Source organism: Apostichopus japonicus, chromosome 5, assembly GCF_037975245.1.
Source record: "Apostichopus japonicus isolate 1M-3 chromosome 5, ASM3797524v1, whole genome shotgun sequence".
In the NCBI taxonomy this organism is placed as follows: Eukaryota; Metazoa; Echinodermata; class Holothuroidea; order Aspidochirotida; family Stichopodidae; genus Apostichopus; species Apostichopus japonicus.
The window spans coordinates 121,753-131,670 of NC_092565.1; the positions used below are offsets into that span (position 1 = coordinate 121,753).

Genomic DNA, 9,918 nt, shown 5'->3' on the forward strand with positions numbered 1-9,918 from the left:
TCCTACTCGTCGAGGCCGACTCTATTCGGTTCTCCTTGCCCCGACGGCCCGGCACAGCCATCACGCTCAGCGCCATTCATTTTCAGGGCTAGTTGATTCGGCAGGTGAGTTGTTACACACTCCTTAGCGGATGCCGACTTCCATGGCCACCGTCCTGCTGTCTGTATCAACCAACACCTTTTGTGGGCTCTGATGTGCGACCGAGTCGGACGGCTTAGCCAGGCGTTTGGTTCATCCCACAGCGCCAGTCCTGCTTACCAAGAGTGGCCCACTGAGCACTCGTTCATTCTCACTCGTCCGGCTCCAAGCCAGCGAGTCGGACCTCTTACCAATTGAAAGTTTGAGAATAGGTTGAGGTCGTTTCGGCCCCAAGGCCTCTAATCATTCGCTTTACCAGATAAAATTGTTCACGAATATCTCCCGAGCACCAGCTATCCTGAGGGAAACTTCGGAAGGAACCAGCTACTAGATGGTTCGATAAGTCTTTCGCCCCTATACTCAGGTCGGACGATCGATTTGCACGTCAGAACCGCTGCGGACATCCACCAGAGTTTCCTCTGGCTTCCTCCTGCCCGAGCATAGTTCACCATCTTTCGGGTTTTAGCATGCTTGCTCTTCCTCCGCTCCACCGGACGAGCCGGACGGAACGGGGTGGCGGTGCGCCCGACCCAGAGGGCCGGGATCCCGCCTCGTGACGGCCCTGTGCCGACCTTCACTTTCGTTATGCCAGGATAGGTTTCGGTAGACCCCCTCGACTTGCAAGCCTGCTTAGACTCCTTGGTCCGTGTTTCAAGACGGGTCGAATGAGGAGGCCTCGCTCACGCCCGACAGACCCTCCGCTTCGGCCGAAGCCGCGGCGAGACCGGACCCTCCGGATCCCGCCGGCCACGCGACAGCAAGCTGTGCACGCGACCGACGGAGACGCCGGTGGCCCGGACCCCGCTGCCTGAACCCCCGGGGGGGCAGGCCGTCACGCAGAGTCCTCGACAGAGAGCGCAGTGAGCAACCGTGACGGGCGGCGTAAGACGGCGAGGGCCGAAGCCCCCGCACGCCGCAGCCTCGCCCGCCCCTCTGCTCCGCTCTTCGGTCGGTCGCCGGGAAGGGCGCCGAACGGTAGAAGTGCGACGCGGACCGGGACGGCGAAGCGCCGCGGGTCGGTCCCGAGGGATCCGAACCCGCACACGCTGCCGCGCCGACCGCGCCTGAATCAACCGGACGCCCCATGTAGCATGCGGCACTCATCCGTTTACTTCTTGGCAGTTTCACGCAATGTTGAACCCTCTCTTCAAAGTTCTTTTCAACGTTCCCTCACGGTACTTGTTGACTATCGGTCTCGTGCATAGTATTGAGCCTTGGATGGAGTTCACCACCCCTCTTTGGGCTGCATTCTAAAACAACCCGACTCTTGGAAAGCTTTCCCTCCGGCCTTCGAGTCCGCCCTACGGGCCTTACACCCGCTGCGGGTAAGCTGCAGCCCCGATCACAGTGGACTGCGGCCGGACTCTGTCGACCGGAGTTCAGTTTCCTTACGCCACAGGTCCCTCGCACCGCAAACGGGCGCGGGGATTCGGCGATGGGCTCTTCCTGCTTCGCTCGCCGCTACTGAAGGAATCCTTGTTAGTTTCTTTTCTCTCCGCTTAGTGATATGCTTAAATCCAGCGGGTAATCTCATCCGATCTGAGGTCTGGAATCGTGAAAGACACGTGGAACGTGATCGGAGTCATAGCGGCGACCCGGGGTCTCTCCTTCCCCGGCGCTCCCCGAAGAATCGGGTCGCCGGCGGGAAAGGGTGGCCTACCATGCGCCTGCGAGAACGCAGACGGGAGGACGAGAGACCCCGCGATTGGGTCGACCGGCTCTGCCCGGCAGAGGCTCCTCGACCGTTCCGGGGGGTCGGACGCTGGACCGCACCACGGGCGCATACGTCTACACCCCGATGGCACGTCGCACGACCGACGAACCCCCGGTTACCGATCGAGCCTGCTCGCCGAGTTTCACCGGCGCCGACATCACAGAACTCCATCTGACACTGACCCGACGCAGCCGGCCGTCGAAGGGACGGCTGCGGCCGGGCGCTCCTCCGGCGCGCGAACACGCCGACTCTGTGAGTGATTGTCTTCAGACGCTCAGACGGACGTGGCTCGAGGAGCAGAGCATCCCCGAGCCGCCATTTGCGTTCGAATAAGTCGATGATCAGTGAGTTCTGCAATTCACATGAATTCTCGCATCTAACTGCGTTCTTCATCGACGCACGAGCCGAGTGATCCACCACCAAGAATTGTCATTTGCCACTGGAAGACTCCCGCGTTCGCAAACTCTCCTCAGAGCCGAGGGAAGAAGTGGAACGGAAGGAGAAAGGACACGGGGACTCTGTGCCTTCTTTGCTTGTGACTGGAAAGAAATATCCTCCGTCGAGCCGAGGGGGGAAGCGGGCTCCCTCCTTCCCCCCACCGCCGCGAGGGCGGGTCGCGCGAGTCAGACTCGCCGACTGGGGGGAAATCGGGCGACACCGGTGCCCCTTCTCTGCCCTGCGGAGAATGCCTCGAGGAGCGCCGCGCCGCGGACGGCGACGGCGTCTCCACCCTTGCGGGACTTCTCCCTCGAAGCTACCGGGAGTGCGAGACTCCGTGAGACAGACGACGAGAGAAGAACCGGGTACTCCCCGGGCTGGTCTGTGTGTGACACGCCCGTCTCCTTTTTGTCGGAGAGAGCGAAGGCGAAGCGCGGGGTCTGACCTCGACCGTGGAACGGGGAAGGAGGCGGTGAAAACCCCGCTCGAGTCCCCCCGGCTTTTCCAATTTGCTCTCTCCGCGTGTCTCTCTGTGACGGCTTTTCCGACATTCCCCCTTTGTTCCCTCTCCGATCACGGAGGGGAAGGGTTCTGTTAATGATCCTTCCGCAGGTTCACCTACGGAAACCTTGTTACGACTTTTACTTCCTCTAAATGATCAAGTTTGACCGTCTTCTCGTCGCGCCTCGACAACCGGCCGAAGCCGGGGGTGCCAGACGGTCGATCCGATGGCCTCACTAAGTCATTCGATCGGTAGTAGCGACGGGCGGTGTGTACAAAGGGCAGGGACGTAATCAATGCGAGCTGATGACTCGCGTTTACTTGGAATTCCTCGTTCAAGGGACACAATTACAAGTCCCTGTCCCCAGCACGGAGAAGTCTCAGCGGATTACCCGGACCTTTCGGCCGAGGGCAAATGTACCCGCTGCTTGCGCCAGTGTAGCGCGCGTGCGGCCCCGGACATCTAAGGGCATCACAGACCTGTTATTGCTCCATCTCGTATGGCTGAAAGCCATTTGTCCCTCTAAGAAGTTCGCGGCTCACCACGACGGGTGGCCGGACTATTTAGCAAGCAAGAGTCTCGTTCGTTATCGGAATTAACCAGACAAATCACTCCACCAACTAAGAACGGCCATGCACCACCATCCACAAAATCAAGAAAGAGCTCTCAATCTGTCAATCCTCACTGTGTCCGGGCCGGGTAGGTTTCCCCGTGTTGAGTCAAATTAAGCCGCAGGCTCCACTCCTGGTGGTGCCCTTCCGTCAATTCCTTTAAGTTTCAGCTTTGCAACCATACTTCCCCCGGAACCCAAAGACTTTGGTTTTCCGGAGAGTTGCCCGCCGCGTCATGGGAGGAACGCCGGCGAATTACGAGTCGGTATCGTTTATGGTCGGAACTAGGGCGGTATCTGATCGCCTTCGATCCTCCGACTTTCGTTCTTGATCAATGAAGACATTCTTGGCAAATGCTTTCGCTGTCGGGCGTCTTGCGACGATCCAAGAATTTCACCTCTCACGCCGCAATACGAATGCCCCCGGCAGTCCCTCTTGATCATTACCTCAGGATCTCAAGACCAACGAAATAGAACCGAGGTCCTCTTCCACTATTCCATGCTGAGCTGTTCGGGCACTTTGGCCTGCTTTGAACACTTCAATTTTCTCAAAGTAAACGTTCCAGTCTCGCACGGCACTCAGTTAAGAGCACCGCACGACCAACCGAATCACTGGCCGGGAAAAATCTCCCACGACTCCCGTTTGACGGGGAGAAGGGGAACGGGCAGTGCACGCCTCACGGCGGACCGCCCGCCCCGGCCAGAAATCCGACTACGAGCTTTTTAACTGCAGCAAATTTAATATACGCTGCTGGAGCTGGAATTACCGCGGCTGCTGGCACCAGACTTGCCCTCCAGTAGATCCTCGTTAAAGGATTTAAAGTGTACTCATTCCGATCACAGGGCCTCCGAAGAGGCCTGTATCGTTATTTTTTGTCACTACCTCCCCGTGTCAGGAGTGGGTAATTTGCGTGCCTGCTGCCTTCCTTGGATGTGGTAGCCGTTTCTCAGGCTCCCTCTCCGGAATCGAACCCTGATTCTCCGTTACCCGTCACAACCATGATAAGCGCATAACTTACCATCGAAAGTTGATAGAGCAGACTTTTGAAGGGAGCGTCGCCGGTGCAAGACCGTGCGATCGGCATGATTATCTAGAGTTCACCAGCGGAGACCGGACCCCGAAAGGACCGGGCTGGCCTTGTTCCTAATAAGAGCACGCTTCCCCCGAAGGGTCGGCGCTTTGTTGCATGTATTAGCTCTAGAATTACCACAGTTATCCATGGTATAAGACTTTCTCCAATAAACCATAACTGATCTAATGAGCCATCTGCAGTTTCTCTTGTATGTTCAGGATTGTACTTAGACGTGCATGGCTTAATCTTTGAGACAAGCATATGACTACTGGCAGGATCAACCAGGTAACGGTCGACAGAACCGGGCTGGGCCCGTTCGCCGTCCGGGAGTCGCTCTCGCACTCCCCTCTCTCTCTCTCTGAATTCTCAATTGTCGATGCCGTGCTATTACGGTACAGTGATCGAAGAACCGCCCGAAGGGATTCTCGAGGTGTGTATCTCTACCCGAGTCGACTGGGTCGTCTCGAGAGGAGTCGCAGTGGTCCCGCCTCGGAGACGGGACCGGTTCGAAGCGACGCGGGAGGGCGACGGCTCGTCCACTGGAACAGGGGAGAGCAATCGCACGCCTCGAGCGTGCATTCGTTGCTTGGATGAAAAAGCCCGTACCGAGCGCCGAGTGCAACACATGGTCGCAGCAACGGCAGCATGCCCGAACGGGTCCCGTGGAGAAAGCTCGATATCTGACGACACCGAGGTCCTGCTCTTTCTCCACCGGGGGTTCTGCGGATGAAAAGGCTCAATATCTGAACGTCGATATATACGTGTGCACGGAGGGACACCTCTGCTCACGGGGCGAGTGGGTGAAAACCCCCGCTCTGAGCGCCGAGTTGCAACACATGGTCGCGATGAAACGACGGCTGACCCTACCGAAAGGGCCCGCTGGAGTCCAACCATGACACGTATACACACACGACAGACATTAAAAGCCTTCTCGAGTCTTGGATCGACTCTACTACCCCCCTCATATATAGAATCCGATTCACTCTGCCCGCTCGTTCTGACCATTGGATCACACACTTAAGCCAATACCCGCTACACTTAAGAGATCTCGAAATCTCGAACGAGACCCAGATTCTCTGCGGGTGAGTCGGGCGGCCTGCCGTCGCCGTCGGCTTGCCGTTTGCCTTTCGCCTGGTCGCATGGCACTCGTGCCATCGACCACGCAACGCGAGAGGCCTTCTCCCTTCTCCTTTCTCTCTCATCTCTACTCTCTCTCTTCTCCACCGGGGGTTCTGCGGATGAAAAAGCTCAATATCTGGGATTGTATATATACATATGCACGAAAGAACCTTCTACTCACGGGGCGAGTGGGTGAAAACCCCCGCACCGAGCGCCGAGTTGCAACACATGGTCGCGATGAAACGACGGCTGACCCTACCGAGAAGGCCAGCAAGGGTCTGACGTGCAAAAACATATTTACGCACCACAGGCAAGGAGCCTTTTCGAGTCTCGGGTGGACTCCCGTCCGCGAAAGCTTCATATCTGAACGTCGATATATACGTGTGCACGGAGGGACACCTCTGCTCACGGGGCGAGTGGGTGAAAACCCCCGCTCTGAGCGCCGAGTTGCAACACATGGTCGCGATGAAACGACGGCTGACCCTACCGAAAGGGCCCGCTGGAGTCCAACCATGACACGCATACACACACGACAGACATTAAAAGCCTTCTCGAGTCTTGGATCGACTCTACTACCCCCCTCATATATAGAATCCGATTCACTCTGCCCGCTCGTTCTGACCATTGGATCACACACTTAAGCCAATACCCGCTACACTAAAGAGATCTCAAAATCTCGGACGAGAGCCACACCTTGCGGATGCATCGGGCGGCCTGCCGTCGAGGTCGGCCGTCGCCCCGTCTCACAGACTCGTGCAACACGACGAGTCCCAGCCTACGCCTGTGTGCATCACCGTCGGCCTAAATCTCGGCCCTCGCCCGGTCGCATGACACTCGTGCCATCGACCGCACCATCGACCTTCTCACCCGGGAGCAACCCGTGTTTTCAGAGGAGTGCCGGGGTTGCTCCCGTGCCGGGTATGTCTTGTCCGGCGGCGCCCCGTCTCACAGACTCGTGCAACGACAACGGGTCCCATGCCTACGCATGTGTGCATCACCGTCGGCTAATTACTCGGCCCTCGCCCGGTCGCATGACACTCGTGCCGTCGATCACACCATCGACCTTCTCACATGGGAGCGACCCGTATTTTCAGAGGAGTGTCGGGGTTGCTCCCGTGCCGGATATATCTTGACGAAATCAAGGAGATATATGAGGAAACTTCTACAATTTGAAGATCGACCGGCGAGACAAGACACTCCCCTTAATATATAATCCGATTCACTCTGCCCACTCATTCTGACCATTGGGTCACACACTTAAGCCAATACCCGTTACACTAAAGTTGACCATGTTTTGTTTTTTTTGATATTATTATTATTATTTTTTTTTTGTCAACGTCCTCTGTAACGAAGTCAAAACTCTATGCATGTGTTCGCGTGTCGTTCTGCCGTCTCCGCCGGGCACATCCCAGCCAGCGCCCGATACATTTCAGTTGACAACGGTCACAACTCTATGCATGTGCTCGTGGGTCGTTCTGCCGTCAACGTCGGGAACACACAGGCCAGTACCCGCTACATTAAAATTGACAATGGTCACAACTCTATGCATGTGCTCGTGGGTCGTTCTACCGTCAACGTCGGGCGCACACAGGCCAGTACCCGATACATGCAAGTTGACAGTGGTCACAAACTTATGCATGTGTTCGCGTGTCGTTCTGCCGTCTCCGCCGGGCACATCCCAGCCAGCGCCCGATACATTCAAGTTGACAACGGTCACAACTCTATGCATGTGCTCGTGGGTCGTTCTACCGTCAACGTCGGGCGCACACAGGCCAGTACCCGATACATGCAAGTTGACAATGGTCACAAACTCTATGCATGTGTTCGCGTGTCGTTCTGCCGTCTCCGCCGGGCACATCCCAGCCAGCGCCCGATACATTCAAGTTGACAACGGTCACAACTCTATGCATGTGTTCGCGTGTCGTTCTGCCGTCTCCGCCGGGCACATCCCAGCCAGCGCCCGATACATTAAAGTTGACAACGGTCACAACTCTATGCATGTGCTCGTGGGTCGTTCTACCGTCAACGTCGGGCGCACACAGGCCAGTACCCGATACATGCAAGTTGACAGTGGTCACAAACTCTATGCATGTGTTCGCGTGTCGTTCTGCCGTCTCCGCCGGGCACATCCCAGCCAGCGCCCGATACATTCAAGTTGACAACGGTCACAACTCTATGCATGTGTTCGCGTGTCGTTCTGCCGTCTCCGCCGGGCACATCCCAGCCAGCGCCCGATACATTCAAGTTGACAATGGTCACAACTCTATGCATGTGTTCGCGGGTCGTTCTACCGTCACCGTCGGGCACACTTGAGCCAGTACCCGCTTGACTTTTTTTTTTTTTTTTTAAGTCAACGTCTTCTTCAAGGAAGTCCAAATTCTATGCATGTGTTCGTGGGTCGTTCTGCCGTCTCCGTCGGGCACACACAGGCCAGCGCCCGATACATTCAAGTTGACAGTGGTCAAAACTCTATGCATGTGTTCGCGTGTCGTTCTGCCGTCTCCGCCGCGCACATCCTAGCCAGCGCCCGATACATTCAAGTTGACGATGGTCACAACACTATGCATGTGTTCGCGTGTCGTTCTGCCGTCTCCGCCGGGCGCATCCCAGCCAGCGCCCGATACATTCAAGTTGACAACGGTCACAACTCTATGCATGTGCTCGTGGGTCGTTCTACCGTCAACGTCGGGCGCACACAGGCCAGTACCCGATTCATGCAAGTTGACAACGGTCACAAACTCTATGCATGTGTTCGCGTGTCGTTCTGCCGTCTCCGCCGGGCACATCCCAGCCAGCGCCCGATACATTCAAGTTGACAACGGTCACAAACTCTATGCATGTGTTCGCGTGTCGTTCTGCCGTCTCCGCCGGGCACATCCCAGCCAGCGCCCGATACATTCAAGTTGACAATGGTCACAACTCTATGCATGTGTTCGCGGGTCGTTCTACCGTCACCGTCGGGCACACTTGAGCCAGTACCCGCTTGACTTTTTTTTTTTTTTTTTTATGTCAACGTCTTCTTCAAGGAAGTCCAAATTCTATGCATGTGTTCGTGGGTCGTTCTGCCGTCTCCGTCGGGCACACACAGGCCAGCGCCCGATACATTCAAGTTGACAATGGTCACAACTCTATGCATGTGTTCGCGGGTCGTTCTGCCGTCAACGTCGGGCACACACAGGCCAGTACCCGATACACGCAAGTTGACAATGGTCACAAACTCTATGCATGTGTTCGCGTGTCGTTCTGCCGTCTCCGCCGCGCACATCCTAGCCAGCGCCCGATACATTAAAGTTGACAGTGGTCAAAACTCTATGCATGTGTTCGCGTGTCGTTCTGCCGTCTCCGCCGCGCACATCCTAGCCAGCGCCCGATACATTCAAGTTGACGACGGTCACAACACTATGAATGTGTTCGCGTGTCGTTCTGCCGTCTCCGCCGGGCGCATCCCAGCCAGCGCCCGATACATTCAAGTTGACAACGGTCACAACTCTATGCATGTGCTCGCGGGTCGTTCTGCCGTCAACGTCGGGCGCACACAGGCCAGTACCCGATTCATGCAAGTTGACAACGGTCACAAACTCTATGCATGTGTTCGCGTGTCGTTCTGCCGTCTCCGCCGGGCACATCCCAGCCAGCGCCCGATACATTCAAGTTGACAACGGTCACAAACTCTATGCATGTGTTCGCGTGTCGTTCTCTGCCGTCTCCGCCGGGCACATCCCAGCCAGCGCCCGATACATTCAAGTTGACAATGGTCACAACTCTATGCATGTGTTCGCGGGTCGTTCTACCGTCACCGTCGGGCACACTTGAGCCAGTACCCGCTTGACTTTTTTTTTTTTTTTATGTCAACGTCTTCTTCAAGGAAGTCCAAATTCTATGCATGTGTTCGTGGGTCGTTCTGCCGTCTCCGTCGGGCACACAATCAAGCCAGCGCCCGATACATTCAAGTTGACGATGGTCACAACACTATGCATGTGTTCGCGGGTCGTTCTGCCGTCAACGTCGGGCACACACAGGCCAGTACCCGATACATTCAAGTTGACAACGGTCACAACTCTATGCATGTGCTCGTGGGTCGTTCTACCGTCAACGTCGGGCGCACACAGGCCAGTACCCGATTCATGCAAGTTGACAACGGTCACAAACTCTATGCATGTGTTCGCGTGTCGTTCTGCCGTCTCCGCCGGGCACATCCCAGCCAGCGCCCGATACATTCAAGTTGACAACGGTCACAAACTCTATGCATGTGTTCGCGTGTCGTTCTGCCGTCTCCGCCGGGCACATCCCAGCCAGCGCCCGATACATTCAAGTTGACAATGGT

The 9,918-nt window shown here is 56.5% G+C and overlaps 3 non-coding genes across 3 annotated transcripts in view; all 3 read right to left on the reverse strand.

Moving 5' to 3' along the window:
* LOC139968425 (large subunit ribosomal RNA) overlaps positions 1-1,686 on the reverse strand; it is a 4,029-nt gene extending 2,343 nt beyond the window's left edge. The window contains exon 1 of the ribosomal RNA XR_011793423.1: positions 1-1,686. This exon is cut by the window's left edge and continues 2,343 nt beyond it. This is a non-coding gene — a ribosomal RNA (large subunit ribosomal RNA).
* A 434-nt stretch (positions 1,687-2,120) lies between these two features.
* On the reverse strand, positions 2,121-2,280 carry LOC139968480 (5.8S ribosomal RNA). Its single transcript, XR_011793476.1, has one exon. It is a non-coding gene; the product is annotated as a 5.8S ribosomal RNA (ribosomal RNA).
* A 605-nt stretch (positions 2,281-2,885) lies between these two features.
* LOC139968306 (small subunit ribosomal RNA) lies at positions 2,886-4,763 on the reverse strand. The gene has a single exon (XR_011793313.1). It is a non-coding gene; the product is annotated as a small subunit ribosomal RNA (ribosomal RNA).
* Positions 4,764-9,918: the final 5,155 nt, after the last annotated feature.